Raw genomic sequence first — 16,417 nt, forward strand, 5'->3', positions numbered from 1 at the left:
CCAGTATACATGCCCCTGAAAAATGTAAGAACTGGCAAAAGTACACGAATGCAACTTTTAGTGAGCTCAACGATTGGGTCCAGAATAGTACGTTTAATGCTTCACTGACACATCCAGGCGGGTGGGTATTGTGGCCAATAGATACCAATGGGTGTCATCAACGTTTTGTCACCTCCTCGGGGGGCTTCCAAACGAGTAGGTCAGACCCTCGCTATATATCACCAGAACATGCTGACATAATTACAACATATAGTGTAGGAAAATTGTGCCAATAGTGGTTAAAATCATCCTCACTAGACGCGGTTAAGACACATCTCAGTCTCCTGTCTAACAACACTGACTTACAAGATTTTTTGTCAGGCTCAAAGATACCACGTTGGAAGCATTTCTTGTATGAGGTATACAAGAAATATGGAAACTTTCCCAACAAGAGGCTGCAGCCCGGTTAAGGCAGATAGATCAGGAAAATCTGAAAAAGGCATTAGCTGTTGTGGATAATGGGATTCACATCTTGTCCAACCGGATATATACAATTAACAACATTGTTTCTTCTGCTATAGACATTATACGATCTGATATGTCCTCTTTATATCATGGACAGAGTCAGACCAGGTCCATTATGCAGTTGGGTTGGACACTTCAGACATTGAAAGCGGGTCGCGTTCCGTGGCAGCACATCAGTGCTAGGGAAATATTTGTTTCCTTTAATTTGACGCGACAACAACAACTAATGGCTAAAACAGAGGCGACTTATGTCATGCTTAACATTGAAAAGGTAGAAAGATTGCCTTTTACCGTGGCCCAGATTTCTTCAGCAGAGTGGTTGATACACAGGGTTATTAATCTGCCTATTTCTACATTACAATTCACTTCTTGTTTGAAACATGTTCTGGTAGGCAGATATCAAAAGTTGGGAGATAGTTACATCCATGAGGTGTGGGAGCTTCCCTTCTCGTACAAATGCCTTAATGGCATGAAAGAGGTCTTTCTTAGCGGTAGGGAATGTGAGACTTCAGTCAGCCATTCGATGACTTGTAAGCAGCTGTCCTTACATGGGGCGTGTAATGCCTCAGTTGCGAACTTGGCTTGCTATCTGAATGGAGTTCCAGTCCCCTTGATTAAACGCACGTTCCAGGTGCTTTCAAACGGCAGCTACGTCCTCCTCAATAGAGAAGACTGTTGTGGCATGCCGGCCGGAATAGTTTACTTTGTTTCGGTCTCTAAGGTCGTTACATGCTGCAGGAGCGTATTGTTTCCCCCCACTAAATTTAGGGAGGTAGCAGATATCTGGCCTCGCATTGCTACTTCCAAGGTGAATTTTGACAAGTTAAGTTGACTAAAGGCTTTATTGTTTCAGAAGCATGTGGCCCTTACATCTGCATGCGAGACCTACGCACTTCAGGTGGCAAGGTCCCTGTTAAATACGAACTTTCTGAGACACTTTGGTGAACTCGTGGGACGTATATTTAATGCATCCAGCAAGGCTGGATTAGCAAATTTTTTCAAAGCTGTTGGTTGTGGTTTTGTTCACACCTTTTCCTATACATTCGGTTTGATACCTTTCGCTATTCACTCAATTTTCGGAAGCATTTTTGGGGGATTTCCAATAACTTTGGATTTATTAGCCGGCATTTTGCTGTTGCTGTTGTTTTTCTGCAATGGCTGTCCCGCCGCAACAAGGACAAATGAAGGCGCTCCCATCAGCGCAGCTGTGTCGTGAACGCATGATGCACCACTTTGGAGCAACACTCCTGGAACATTTGGGGTGTGACTGGTCTCTGTCATTCAGACCGGTTTTGGATTGTGTGCAGCCCGTGTTTCGGTGCAGTTGGTGCTCTTTTGAACATGCACTGGAAGTTTGTCTCTCACAGCAATGCCCCTCAGTGATTGATGCTGATCTGTTGATGTTCTCGTTGAGGGTTCATTACCAGACATGCGTGCTGCGGCTGCGTTTGCTCAGAGAAGCTGATTACGAGATACCCTTCCTGGAGGAAGTTACCATTAACTCGTTCATAGGCACTGCACGGGATGCTGCCTTGGTTGACACTGGGGCTATGGAACACACCTGCTCCTTAGTAGTTTTTGACATGGATTTACCGGTTTTGTCATCTGTCGAGGTGGAGAATCTCCTCCTTTCCATGACTGATGCTTGATTTGGAACAGTCCTAAATTGACATTTTCCTTTGAATTTGGCTTTTTGCCGCATGCTAATTTTTTAAATTGCCAAATAGTATGCTTGTGTGTCCTCTTGACTTGTTAAAATGAAGTAGGGCTTTAAATATATTTTAGCTTAGGGCATTTTAGCTTTGGCTTAAACCACTTTCTACCGACAAGGGAAGGGTGTAGTGTAGCCATTTTAAATATAGCTTCATGCACGTTAGTTTAACATACTAGGCCGCTGTGCACTTTGCCCTAAATATATTTTAATCATCCTCCCCCTGTTATTTTACAATAACCAGTTTTTACGGTCTTGTTTTAATTTCTTCTATCACACCGTTTAGCTTAGTTCAGCACTGTGTTCTCAAATAATGCATTCTTGATCGCCCTGTGCTTCAGTCAAGGCTACAGTCTGGTAAATTGCCGGTAAACGTTGTAGAAGTTTAGTCTCCAGTATTCGTAGAAAATACACATCCTTACATAGGGACATTTTCTTAGAACATCTGCGTTTTAGTTATAAAAACACTTCCTAGTCCTAGTACACGTCAAGAGGGAGATTCCAGCCAGGGACCAACAACTAGATGCTGAATGCCCCGTTGCAGACGCTGATGCAGATTACAGGCTTTTGCTCAGGTATGAGGGTTGATGACCCCCCGGGGGAACCTGAAAGGTAGGCTTAGAGCTTAATATGCTGTGCTCGAAATATAACTTAGAGAGAAAATAATCTAGCGCCACTATGATAGCCTTATTCTTGTGCATCACTCTCATCGTTACTATTTTAATCTTACTGTGTTGTATAGTTCTGGTTATTGAAGCTCACGCTATGCTATCTAAAATGCAGTTGTTTTATTAAACCAATCTTTAAAACTTAAACTGCCTTTGTCATTTATATATGAGACCGTACTGTGTATGAGAGAACCGGTTGTGACCTGAGTGACCACAACTTCCCTGAGAAGTACCAAGATGTCATACGCTCGGCTGCCCAATTGTATCTTCCATTTGGGAGAGATGAGGCACTGCTAGTTAGCTAGAGCAAAACCCGGATTTAGAGTGACAAGTGTCATTCACCGTGGGTTAGACTCAGTCCCCCACATTGTGGACAATCTTGTTGCTCAAAATCAAGTAGTCTCATTAGGAGAATGAGAGCCTACGCGACAACAACACACACAACCTCACACGTCACCCACACCATATCATGGCACCCCAATGACACCCCAGGTTCTCTGAGGAGGAGCTCAGGGTCATAGTGGAGGAAATATTCCGGGTAGAGTTACAGCTATTCGGATCACAGGTGCAGCACACCTCCATTGCAAGGAATATGGAGCTATGGTGAAGAATTGTCGACAGGGTCAATGCAGTGGGACAGCATCCAAGAACTAGGGATGACATCAGGAAGAGGTGGAACGACCTATGGGGGAAGGTGCGTTCAGTGGTCTCCAGATACCAGATTGCTGTACAGAGGACTGGTGGTGGACCCCCACCTCCTCCCCCACAACTAACAACATTGGAGGAGCAAGTCTTGGCAATACTGCATCCTGAGGGCCTTGCAGGAGTTGCAGAAGAACTGGACTCTGGTAAGTCAAATCTTTACTACCTTATCCCCCCCACCCTACCTGCATGCCATCACTTACTCCCACCCTCATCCTCACCCCCATCACTCCAACACCTCACAAATGCCCCACTATCATAAACCACCCATCCCAATACCAAGCCCTGCATGCAACACCAAAGCATGGACACCCATGACCAAAGCATGTCCACTACAGATACTCACACAGACCCCAAACCAAATATCACACAAGGACCAAGCCAAGAATGCAAGCACTGGAGTACAGGGTCACACACCCATTGCACACGATGGCACACACAGATGCAATAATCATGCCTTTACACCCCTGCAGAACCCCTACCCAACGTGACCGGATAGGAGGTACCAGACATATCCAGTCCCCCCACAGAAGATACCCACAGTGATGACAGCAGCTCTGCACAACTGGATCATAATGACCAGCCCGGCCCATTTGGGACCTCTGGACAGTCGGTTTCCCTGACACTGGCACAAGCCACCACAGAGCCTCCCCCATCAGGAAACACCACCACAGCACCCACCCAGCGGGCCCATACCTCTGTCCCCAGGACACGTCAAGCAGCAGGGTGTCCACCACTACAGGGAACCCAGGCAAATCCACCAACCCAAGAAAATCAGGGACCTGGGGGCAGTGGCAGTGGGCACACGGTTTAGGGGACAGAGGCTCAGGAAAACAGGGAAGCTGGGAGGACTGCTGTACGACAGGGGGAGGACAGTCCCAGGGAACCCACTCTCCACGAGGCACTCTCCAACATCATGGGAGCTTACCATCATTCCCAGGAGACGATGGCAATGGTACTGGCCAAGTTTCATGAGACCCAGCAGCTGCAGGAGGAACACTGTCTGGGGATCAGGGAGGACCTGAAGTCCATTAAGAACACCCGGGTCACCATTGCAGGGGTGCTGCAAGACCTTTTCAACACCGGGAGGGACACTGTGGCACACCAAGGGGCCTCCTACACTAGCCTGGATGATGAACAGCCCTTCACCTCCACCGGCGCTAGTGGACAGGAGGCACCGCCACAGGAACACAACACCAGCACCCCATCCCATGCAGATGGAGAACCACCCCACAAACGGTCCCTGAGATTCAAGAACAAGACAGAGAACATTGCCAAGACCCCCGCCAGGAAATGAGACCCCCCTGAATGTCACCCTTCTGTCCCACTTTGTCACCCTGTCCATACTTCAATTGCCATTGCTCCACTTCCTATGCCCCTTTGGACAATGCACCTGTGAAACAAATAGACTGTACTCTGCCATGGACATTCTTCCACCATCCCCCCTGCCCATTTTACAACCCCCTGCACTTATTTGCACAGAAATAAACACACTTCAATCACAAAACAATCTGGAGTCAGTCTGTGCTCTCACAAACGTGTAATTGCAATAACCATGGAATATAGCAATGTCAATTTACTTGTGCACATACCGATGTAACACAGCTGTAGGCCTGGAGGAAATATAGCAGAGGGCACAAAGTGGGACCCACATCTTTGAAATGGAAAGGCAAAGTGACAAGTCAGTGCCATGCAAATGACACACTTATGCTATCTCCAATAAGAGTATGAGATAATTGATGCAGTGACATCTTCTTACCTGTGTCTCACTGGAAGTATTGCATGATTATGTTGTTTCTGTTGTCGATATCCTCTTCTTCTGCCTCCTCTTCTTCACTGTCCACAGGCTCCACAGCTGCCAAAAGACCACCATCGGGACCATTCTCCTTCAGAAAAGGCACCTGGCTTCACAAAGCCAGGTTTTGCAGCATACAGCAGGCCACGATGATCTGGCACACCTTCATTGGTGAGTAGTAGAGAGAACCACCTGTCATATGGAGGCACCGGAATCTAGCCTTCAGGAGGACGAAGGTTCGTTAAATCACCCTCCTAGTTCACCCATGTGCCTCATTGTAGCGTTCTTCTGCCCTTGTCCTGGGATTCCGCACTGAGGTCAGTAGCCATGACAGGTTGGGGTAACAAGAGTCACCTGGAAATATCGAGGGACAACTGTCAGACACACACTAACCCTTAGGGAAAACCCCATACCCAGACACCTATTCACACTGTATAGGGTCCTTGGCCTCACCTATTAGCCACACACGGTAACTCTGGAGTTGCCCAATCACATAAGGGATGCTGCTATTCCTCAAAATGTAAGCGTCATGCACTGAGCCAGAAAAATTGGCATTCACATGGGAGATGTACTGGTCTGCCAAACACACCATCTGCACATTCATAGAATGGTAGCTCTTCTGGTTTCTGTACACCTGTTCACTCCTGCGGGGGGGTACCAATGCCACATGTGTCCCATCAGTAGCACCAATGATGTTGGGGATATGTTCCCAGGGCATAGAAGTCATCTTTCCCCTCTGGGCAAATCCTCCACCTGAGGGAACACGATGTAGCTGCGCATGTGTTTCAGCAGGGCAGACAACACTCTGGACAAGACGTTAGAGAACATTGGCTGGGACATCCCTGATGCAATGGCCACTGTTGTTTGAAAAGAACCACTTGCCAGGAAATGGAGAATTGACAGGACCTGCACTAGAGGGGGTATCCCTTGGGATGGCGGATAGCTGACATCAGGTCTGGCTCCAACTGGGCACACAGTTCCTGGATTGTTGCGCGATCAAGTCTGTAGGTGACTATGATGTGTCTCTCTTCCATTGTCGACAGGTCCACCAGCGGTCTGTACACCGGAGGATGGCGCCATCCCATCACCTGCCCCAGCGGACGTGCCCTATGGAGGAGAACAGCGAGCAGAGAATCATCCAACACTGAGTTATCACAAAATGTTATTTGCACACATTTATTAATCCGCAATGTGCCTGTAACTGTGTGTATTCAAGGCCTACATTGGTGTGATGCAGTTATTATTAATGTAATGTGGCACCCTGAAATGGCGGCTGCCTGACCTGTAAGGTGGGACAAGGGGATATGAGGTACCTGCACTGGCGTTCTACACCGTCGCGGTGGGTGGTCGAAGACAGCGGCGCAATTCTGCATTGGTTAACATTGGGCCCTATGGGTCCGAGGAGCCAATAACAATGTATGCCGGCGGTGACGGTATGCACTGCCGCGGACGTGACCGCCATTTTCTGTCTGTACTCTCACTTGATACCTGACCTTCAACAGGAGAAGACCTACACTGCAAGTGCTGCTGTGACCTGTGTCTGGAAGCGACGATGGCTACAGTGTCTGGGGAAAGGACCCCTGCCTTCACTTCGGAGGAGTTGGAGAAACTAGTGGATGGGGTCCTCCCCAGTACACACAACTGTACGGTCCTCCAGACCAAAAGGTGAGTACACTGTGAGCAGGCTGCATGGGCAATGCCTGTTTTGAGTGGTGTGGATGGAAGATACATGGGTGGTGGGGCTGAGAGCCGCATTTGCAGACGGTGAGTGTATGTGCGTCAGGGCAAGGGTGGGAACGGGAGCCGATGAGTATGACGGTCCGGACGGGTAAAGAATTTCCTTTCCCCCTGTATATTCCTCTAGGTCAGCTCCCACCAGAAGAAGGCTATTTGGCGTGCCTTCGCCAAGGAAGTCTAGACCCTGGGGGTCCACCACAGACGGAGCACCAACTGCCGTAAAAGATGGAAGGACCTGCGCCGCTGGAGCAAGAAGACGGCGGAGGCCCAGCTGGGGATGGCCTCCCAACGTGGGAGGGGTGCCCGTCGCACCAGGACCCCCCTGATGTTTCGGATCCTGGCGGTGGCGTATCCAGAGTTGGATGGGCACTTGAGGGCATCACAGCAGCCACAAGGGGGTGAGTACACTCTCATTCAGCTCACTCTGCGCGCATTACGAGCTGTCTGGGTGGGGGAGGTGGGCAGTGGGTTCCCCTAGGCCAGGGCGATCTTGGTAGGCAAGGTCCCTTGTGAGGCAGGCTATGTGGCACCCCAACCCCACTAGTGGTTAGAGCCATCTACACCTAGTCAGGCTCCTGTGACTTCCAGGTGTGCAGCAATCGGGCTTCGGCCTTGTACCCCATGGGCATGTGATTAATCTAGGAACTATAAATGCAGGGCGTAGTGCAGAGGGCTGCTGTGTCTGTTGTGTCCTCCTACGGTAGTGGTGTTGCATGCACTGAACATGTCTTTCTCCTGTCTTCCCCCCGTTTTTGTGGTCTCCCTGTTCTTGTGTGCAATAGCATCATCAGGCGGAGGAGCATTGGCACCGGAGAAGGAGGGAGCTGCATCCCACTTGGCCCTGGAGGGTGAAGCTACCAGTGGGAGGGAGGGCTAGGGGAGCTCCACAGCGGGGACAGGAGCAGAGACCAGCGACAGCGACTCCTCCTCTGATGGAAGCTCCCTGGTGGTGGCGGGCCCCTCTGTGTCCACTGCATCAACAGGTACAGCCACCACCCCCCCTACTAGCACTGCCCTCCCAGCAGCCCCTCAGCGTGTGTCCCGTGCCCGCTCACCCAGGAGGGTGGGCATCTCCTTCGCCCCAGGCACCTCAGGCCCTGCCCCAGTCTGCCCTGCTGCCCTCAGTGAGGAGGCTATTGACCTCCTGAAATCCCTCACTGTTGGGCAGTCTACCATTCTGAATGCCATCCAGGGTGTTGAGAGGCATTTGCAACAAACAAATGCAAACCTGGAGGGCATTCATTCTGGCCAGGCAGCCCAACAGAGATCATTTCAGGCTCTGGCCTCAGCACTGATGGCAGCCATTGTCCCTGTGTCCAGCCTCCCCCCTCCAACCTCCTCCACCCAGACCCAATCCCCTTTACCTCAGCCTATCCCAAGCACACCATCAGACCAGCATGCACACACATCAACACACAAGAGTGGCTCAGGTAAACATAAGCACCACACATCCCACATGCACTCACACAAGCATCATACCCATGCACACATACCAACATAAACTTCCTCCACTATGTCCCCCTCCTCCATGTCTCACTCCTCCCTCCCAGTCTCGTCTCCACTCACACCTGCGTGCACTACATCCTCAGCCACTACCTCCATCACCAGCATGCCCATCACCACACACCGCTCACGTGCACTCACCACCCCCACTACCATTCACACATCCCCAGTGTCCTCTCCCAGTTTGTCAGTGAGCCCTCCTCCCAAAGTACATAAACGCAGGCACACACCCACCCAACAGCCATCCACCTCACGACAGCCTTCAGCCCATGCACCCTCACCCAAATTCAGCAAACGTACACCTCCTACAACCACTACCTCTTCCTCCACTCCCAAACCCCCTCCATCTACCCGTCCCAGTGTGTCTAAAAAACTTTTCCTGTCAAATCTTGACCTCTTCCCTTCACCTACTCCCCCCGTCCTTCCCCTAGGGCCAGGCTTTCCAGGTCCCAGCCCAGCACCTCAGCCACCACATCCCCAGGCACAGTGGTGCCAGCAACTGCCGGGTCATGGAGTGCACCAACCATCAGGGCTGCCAGTGTGCCACGGAGAGAGAGCAAGGACATTCCGCCACCTGCCAAGGTTAAAAAGGTGCCCACATCCCAGAGGGAGAAGCCGAAAACACCTGCCACCAAGGGGTCAGTGAAAATGAAAGGAGATAGTAGCAAGACAACTGCGCCACCATCAAAGGTGAGGAAGGGCAAAAAACTGAAAGACATGGTGGCACCTACTGAGGGACCAGTGTCACACCTTCTGTCCATGTCCACGCCAACGTGTACGGCTGCGAACACCGCCACCTGCCCCGCCACCTGCACCGCTACCTGCACTGCCTCCGGCACGTCTACAGCCGCTGCAAAAGTCCCCAGGCTCTTCCCCGGTGGGCAGCTGTCCGAGGCTGCAGGAGACATCCTGCTTTTTCACTCAGTTGGTGCTGACACATGCTCGAGAGACTGTGGCTTTGCACTCCCTAGGATAGAGCAGTGGGCAAACCACCCACTGGAAAGACTTGAGAGACTGTGGGTTTGCACTCCCCAGTATACAGCAGTGGGCAAACCACCCACTGGAAAGACTTGAGAGACTGTGGCTTTGCACTCCCCAGGATACAGCAGTGGGAAAACGACCCACTGGAGGGACTTGAGAGACTGTGGCTTTGCACTCCCCAGGATAAAGCAGTGGGCAAACCACCCACTGGAAAGACTTGAGAGACTGTGGCTTTGCACTCCCCAGGACCAAACTGTGGGCATGGAGCCCCCCGTGGAGCATTGGCGTCGTGCCTTCATCAGGCTGAGGTGCCTCCCACTCCCCCTGAGGTGCCTATTTGTTTTCGATCTGATGCCCCTCCAGTGTTCTCTCCGTTTGGAGTCAGGTTTCATGTGTGGGCCTCTCCCATGCATTTTGGGCCCAGTGGTCCACAGACAATGATTGGTGCACTATCTGGACTTGTGTATTTGGTGTACATAATTGTATATACTGGATTTTGAATTTTGATAATGATATTTCACATGATTACATTTGTTCAAATCATTTCCTTTTGTCCTTGCGTTCTTCCAGGGGGTTGGGAGGTGTATATGTAATGTTGCTGCATGTATTTATGTGTATGGTGTTGTGGGTGGTTTCTGTGGCAGTAGCACTGCCACGAAAATCATGGCGGTAGGGCTACTGGTGACAGGGAATTCCTTCCCTGTCACTGGTAGACGACTCCCTCACCCCCTCAGCAAGCACCTGACCTACCACCCCCATACTCACATAGCGCCCTCCACCCCCCTCCTGTCACAGCATCCCCACCCCCATACACATAGCGCCCCACCACACCCCCACTGTCTCTGTGCCCACCTCCCTGCATACATGCACACATACACCTACACGCACCACACATACACCCATTCACTTACACTTCCATGCACACATCCACTCACACTCATCCATACACGCATTCACTCTCACACATTCTCACATGCATTCAGGCACGTATACATACATACATCCAAACATGCATACTCACACGCATACTGTAGGAGGCTGGCCTGGTTTGTAGTGGATACCACAGGTACTTACACCTTATACCAGGTCCAGCTATCACTTATTAGTGAAATGTAGTCAGTGTCCAGAAGCCAGGCTGACTAGAGGTAGCTGTAGGCAAAGCAGCCAAGGCTGCACTATGAGACATGCAAAGCCCATGCAATACCACTGTAGTCACACAGTACTCGGACACATGGAAAGACAATACTCAGTGTTACCAAAAATAAAGGTTCTTTATTTCAGTGACGCAAGACCAAAAATATCTTAGGGGCTATACTCCCTTAGGAGGTAAGTAATACACATAAAATATACACTAATAACCACAATCAGGTAAGTACCCCATCCCAGAGCCTAGGTAAACAGGAGTAAAACACAAATTTCCTAAAAACACTAGAAGTCGTCATAGAAGATAATGCAAAGCCAGAAGAGACTGCAAGACACCAATGATGGATTCCTGGACCTGAAGACCTGTGGAAGAAGGGGACCAAGCCCAAGAAGTACTGAAGAGTCCAGGGAGAATAGGAGCCCCTACTGACCCGGATGAAGGTGCAAAAGTGGAACCATTGTAGAGAAGACAACGTCAATATTGTACCAAAGAAGACAGAGTCAGGTTCCCGGTTGATGCAGAAGATGTCCCACACCGGATGGATGAATGTATTCTGCTTTGCGTTGCTGGATTCTGCCAACAAGCCTTGGTAAGTGCAAAACTTGTGTTTCAAGAAAAGTGGAACTGCCCAGGCCCAGGAAAGACAAGGTTGACACTACCACAGAGGGGGAGTCAGGGGGGCTCTCAGCAACTCAGAGAGCCCTCAGAAGACCAAGCAGCATGCACAGGAGTCCCACAGCACAGGGACAAAGGAGTTGTAAATGGCAGTTGTTGCAGCACTACACAAAGGGATCCCACGCCACCGGGGAACAACTCACGGAGCTGAGTGTTACAGGATAGAGTGCAGGGGATCTGGGCTATGCTTTGCAGGAAGGATTTCTAGGAGAAGCACACAGAAGCCCTAGGAGTTGCAAAACACTTGGTGTACAGGGGTATTGTCTGACATGGGGAAGCAAGCTCTTACCTCCACCAAATTTGGATTGCTGGACCTTTGGACAGTCTGTGTCACTTTAGTCCACCACCTGTGTTCCATGATCTAGGCTCATCATCGGGAGAGGTGACCCAGGGTACTGGTCATCACTGTCACGGTTTCAGGTGGGTCTGATCAGGACTCTGGTTGGGGTATTCCTTGAGGTCACAGAATATCCCATAGAGCTAGTGTACTGGGGTAGAAGAGCAGCTAAAGGCATACTCTGGAAAGGACAGCTATGGCTAGGCACAGGAAAGTAAAAGCAGAGCAACCTTAGTGTGAACAAACAGGAAACAAATTACTAAAGGACAAACACACTACGGTTACCACTAAGGTTGTACACAGGGTAGGGCTCAGAACTTCCCACAGCAAGAGGGAATTGTAATGCCTCTGTGCAGACTGCTACTACAGATAGTCACCCCACAAGCCCCATAGAAAGGAGGCAGCAGAAGTGATTCTGTCACTGGACCCTTAGAGCACAAACAATGATTGTACTTACATACAGAAGACAAGCCCATTGTGGGTCCAGCTGGAAACACAGTGGCAATTCCTGAAAAAAACAGCAATAGCATACTGTAACTCTTAGGCACTAAAGACTACGTAATAACACTAGACAAAGTATGGGGGCTGGAATTGCCTCCTGGAACCCAGGACCCAACCCCAGTGCAAAAGAAAACACTTATACACAGGTGAAAGCTGATAGTAGACTTACAAAACACAAATACCTAAGAGGAAACGGAAATAGAAGGAACAAAGTAGGAGGCAGAGGCAGGAACTGGGAACAGGCTCAGGCTGAAGCAAAGGCAGGAATAGGACTGGAAAGCAGAACACAAGCTCTGGCTGGAACAAGCAGAAACAGGAATGGGAAACAGAAAGCAGGCTCTGGCTGGAACTTGCAAGAACAGGACTCGAATACAGGGAGTTGGAACAAGCAGGAAACAGGACTGGGAAACTGAGAGCAGGTTCAGGCTGAAACAAGGCAGGAACAGGAAAGAAACAGGGAGCAGGCTCTGGAAGAAACAAACAGGAACAAGACTAAGAGACAGGGAGCAGACTCTGGCTGGAACAGGGCAGAGAAACAGAAAGCAGGTTCAAGCTGAAACAGAACAGGAACAAGACTATAACACCATCCGATAAAGGGTCTAGGACACAAAGGAATCAAACTCCAAATGCACAATGAGGATCTAGAGGAAATGGCAGTTTGTAAGCAGTTCCAGGCTGCAGCAAACCCCAGGTGGAATCACATGACTGGGCTGCACAGGAGAGGTCTCAGGTGTGTGTAGTTTCAGATACTCGCAAGTCCTGGAGGAGAGAATTCAGTAAAAAGGAGCAACTGGACTTCTCCCATAGAAAACAATGTATAGCAGAATCCAGGCTTTCCTGACTACCAAGCTGTGCATAATGGGATTTGCAGTCCCAGGACCAATATAATCCTACAAAAGCATACCATAGCAAAAAGGGAAACAAACGGGAGTCAGAAAGGGACTCTAGTTGACTGTTCAAGGTTATTCCCAGGCTACAGACAATCCCTTTACAGGGCCCCCTAGAGGTGGGATGAGAGTCATAACAGTCACTGTAGGGAGGTGCCTGATGAAGCAGGGAAGTGACTCCGTCACTCCACAGGAGATTTCTTAATTCTTCTGCTGCAGGATGAAGACAGGAAGTCCTTGGAGCAAGCACAGCCTGGAAACTGTTGCAGCTGCTGGCAGGAGCTGAAGTTACAGAGTTGAAGTAGCCTTCTTGGATACTTTGTTGCAATTGTAGAGTTCTTGGAGCAGTTTTTCTATTGATCCGATGGTAGAAGATGAAGTAAAGGCTGCAAAGGATCCCTGCTGGAGTCTTGCAAACTGAATCTGGGGAAACACCCACAGGAAAGACCTCGGAGGGGGATTGGTCACCTAACCAGGTATGGACCTATCATGAGGGGTCTCTGATGTAACCTGCTGGCAATAGCCACTCAGATGCTCCCAGAGGTCTCTGACCATCCTGAAAACAAGATGGCAGAACCCAGGGACACTCTGGAGGAGCTCTGGGCACCACCCCTGGGTGTTGATGGATAGGGTAGTGGTCACTCTCCTTTCCTTTGTCCAGTTTCGTGCCAAAGCAGGGACTGGAGGGTTCCCAAACTGGTGTAGACTGGATTATGCAAGGAGGGCACACTCTGTGCCCTTTAACTCACTTCCAGAGGCTCTGGGAAGAAACCCCTCCCATGCACGTAACACCTATTTCCAAGGGGAGAGGGTGTAACACCCCTCTACTAAAGGAAATGCATTGTTCTGTCTTCCTGGGATTGAGCAGCTCAAGCCCCAAGTGGGAAGAAGCCTGTCTGTGAAGTGGCAGCAGCTGGGGCTGCAGTGAAAACATCAGAAGGCTGGTATGGCAGTACTGGGGGTCTATGGTGGAGTCCACAGGGTGCATGGTATTGGCCCCCCCATAGCAGGATCAGATTGGGGGTGCAATGTATCAATCCTAGACTCCTTATTTAGAGTAATCATTGTGTAGCTACTTATATGTATTGACCTATATGTAGTGCACACTTATCATGGCGTCCTCGCACTCACGAAGTCCATGAAATTGGTCCTGGACAATGTGGGGGCACCTCTGCTAGTGCTGGGGTGCTCTCACACACAGTAACTTTGCACCTAGCTTTCAGGAACTGAAGGTTAGACATATAGGTGACCTATAAGTTACCTGGTGCAATGAAAATGGCTGTGAAATAGTGCATGCACTATTTCACTCAGACTGCAGTGGCAGACCTGAAGAAGTGTTTGCATGAGCTCCTTATGGGTGGCAAAAGAAATGCTTTAGCCCATAATGATCTCCTGGAACCCCAATGCCCTGGGTACCTAGGTACCACATTCTAGGGACTTATAAGTGGGGTCCAGTATGCCAATTTGGAGTGAAATACTGGGTTACCAATATGTATGTACAAATTTGGAATCAGAGAGAGCATAAGCACTGGAGTTTTGGTGAGCAGGACTCCAGTGACACAGTCAAGCATACTGACAAAACAGTAAAGCATACTGACATGGTGGCTACAAACTATGAGCACTGGGGTCCTGACTAGCAGGATCCCAGTGAGACGGTAAAAACACACTGACAAACAGGCCAAAAATGAGGCTACTTTCTCACACATACACACGGACATTCAGAAACACACTCACTTCAACATTCATACACTAATTCACTCACATGTATACGACCATGCATACACCACAACACTGAGAGTCACATTCACACACACACACATTTATACACACATGCAGACCCCACACACTCACAAACAACACCCCCCACCCTCCCACCCCCCTCCTCTGTCAGACACCTCACTTACCTTGTCTGGCGAGAAGGTCATCTGGCAGGGAAGAGGCGCTGCTACCGCCTTCAGCACCCCGCCCGCCAGCAGGACACCGCCAGGCCGTATTAATGGTCTTAATATGACTGGTGGCATCGGCGTCCTCCTGGAAGGGCGTTGCAGGTGGTAGCAACGCCAGTGCGCTGCCATCTGCCAGCATGGCTACTGCCAGATTATTGCCCAAAGTGTGGTGGAAATCCAGCAGTAACCAACATATGGAGGGCGAAAGATTGCCAGCACTGGTGGTCTTCTGGCTCCTGTGGCTTTGGCGGTCTTGGTTAGAGACTGTCAAAATCATAATGAGGGCCGTAGTCTCAACTGAGCAATTTTTGTACACCAGTCTGCTTTTGAGTTTCACTGTGCAGTTTCATTTGTTCCCTAGACACCACACTCTTTTAGCTCTGTTTCCATGGTTGCCATGTTTACAACAGTCTGTGGCTGATAGTAGTTCAAATACTCACAAGACTTTCTCTTAACAGCATACTAACTTCACATAAACAGAAGCAGATGTGGTTGACTATTTAGAATTTCAAGCATATCACAAGCAACATTTTTATTTTATTTTTCCAAAGCCAATCACAGAGTTAGTTACTTTTTTCTTAAAATCACTACCTAATTTTAGTTCCCTGCACACTTCCACCATCCAATCAAATTTTCAAGTTTATATTTTAGGTACTGTCCTTCATTTTAACTGCCTTTCAACTTCAAAAGATTCTGCTGTTGGCTTTTCCTGTGTGCTGCTGACGCTTGTCTCCAAAATGGTCAGAGTGTGGATTGTGGACAACAGTTTTGTGTTGGGCCAGGGAGTGTGCTAGAAAGAGTGGCATTGAATGGGGCCTAGGTTTACACAATATAGGCATTACCTGGGTTGGTCAGAGAGGGTTAAAGTGGAATCATTTGCTGCCTTTGGGTGAAAGCACTGCAGATTGCCAACTTTCAGACCTCATGATAGTTCACTGTGGTGGCAATGATCTTGGCACTATTGCTGGGATAAGATTGGAAATCCTGAGGAATGATACCTTAGGTAAATTAATGACACTTTTCCCAAATACTGCCTTGGTGTTCTTCAACATTCGGCAAAGACGGAATTGATAGTGGTCTGCAGAAAGAGAAATCCAGGAAACATCAATACAACTGTTTCTGCATTACTCCAAGACCACAACATGGGCTCTAAATGCTGTAACAACTTATACTTTGATATGGGTGAAATGTAATGACAAGACGGAGCCCATTTCCCAGACAGAGGCAACAGGGTGTTCCTCAAAAAACCTAAAAGACCTCTTCCTGTTCTTTGTGTAATTGCCATCTGCACATCATAAACACAAACAATCTTTTTCAGAGCCTACC

The sequence above is a fragment of the Pleurodeles waltl genome, chromosome 11, assembly GCF_031143425.1.
Source record: "Pleurodeles waltl isolate 20211129_DDA chromosome 11, aPleWal1.hap1.20221129, whole genome shotgun sequence".
NCBI lineage: Eukaryota > Metazoa > Chordata > Amphibia > Caudata > Salamandridae > Pleurodeles > Pleurodeles waltl.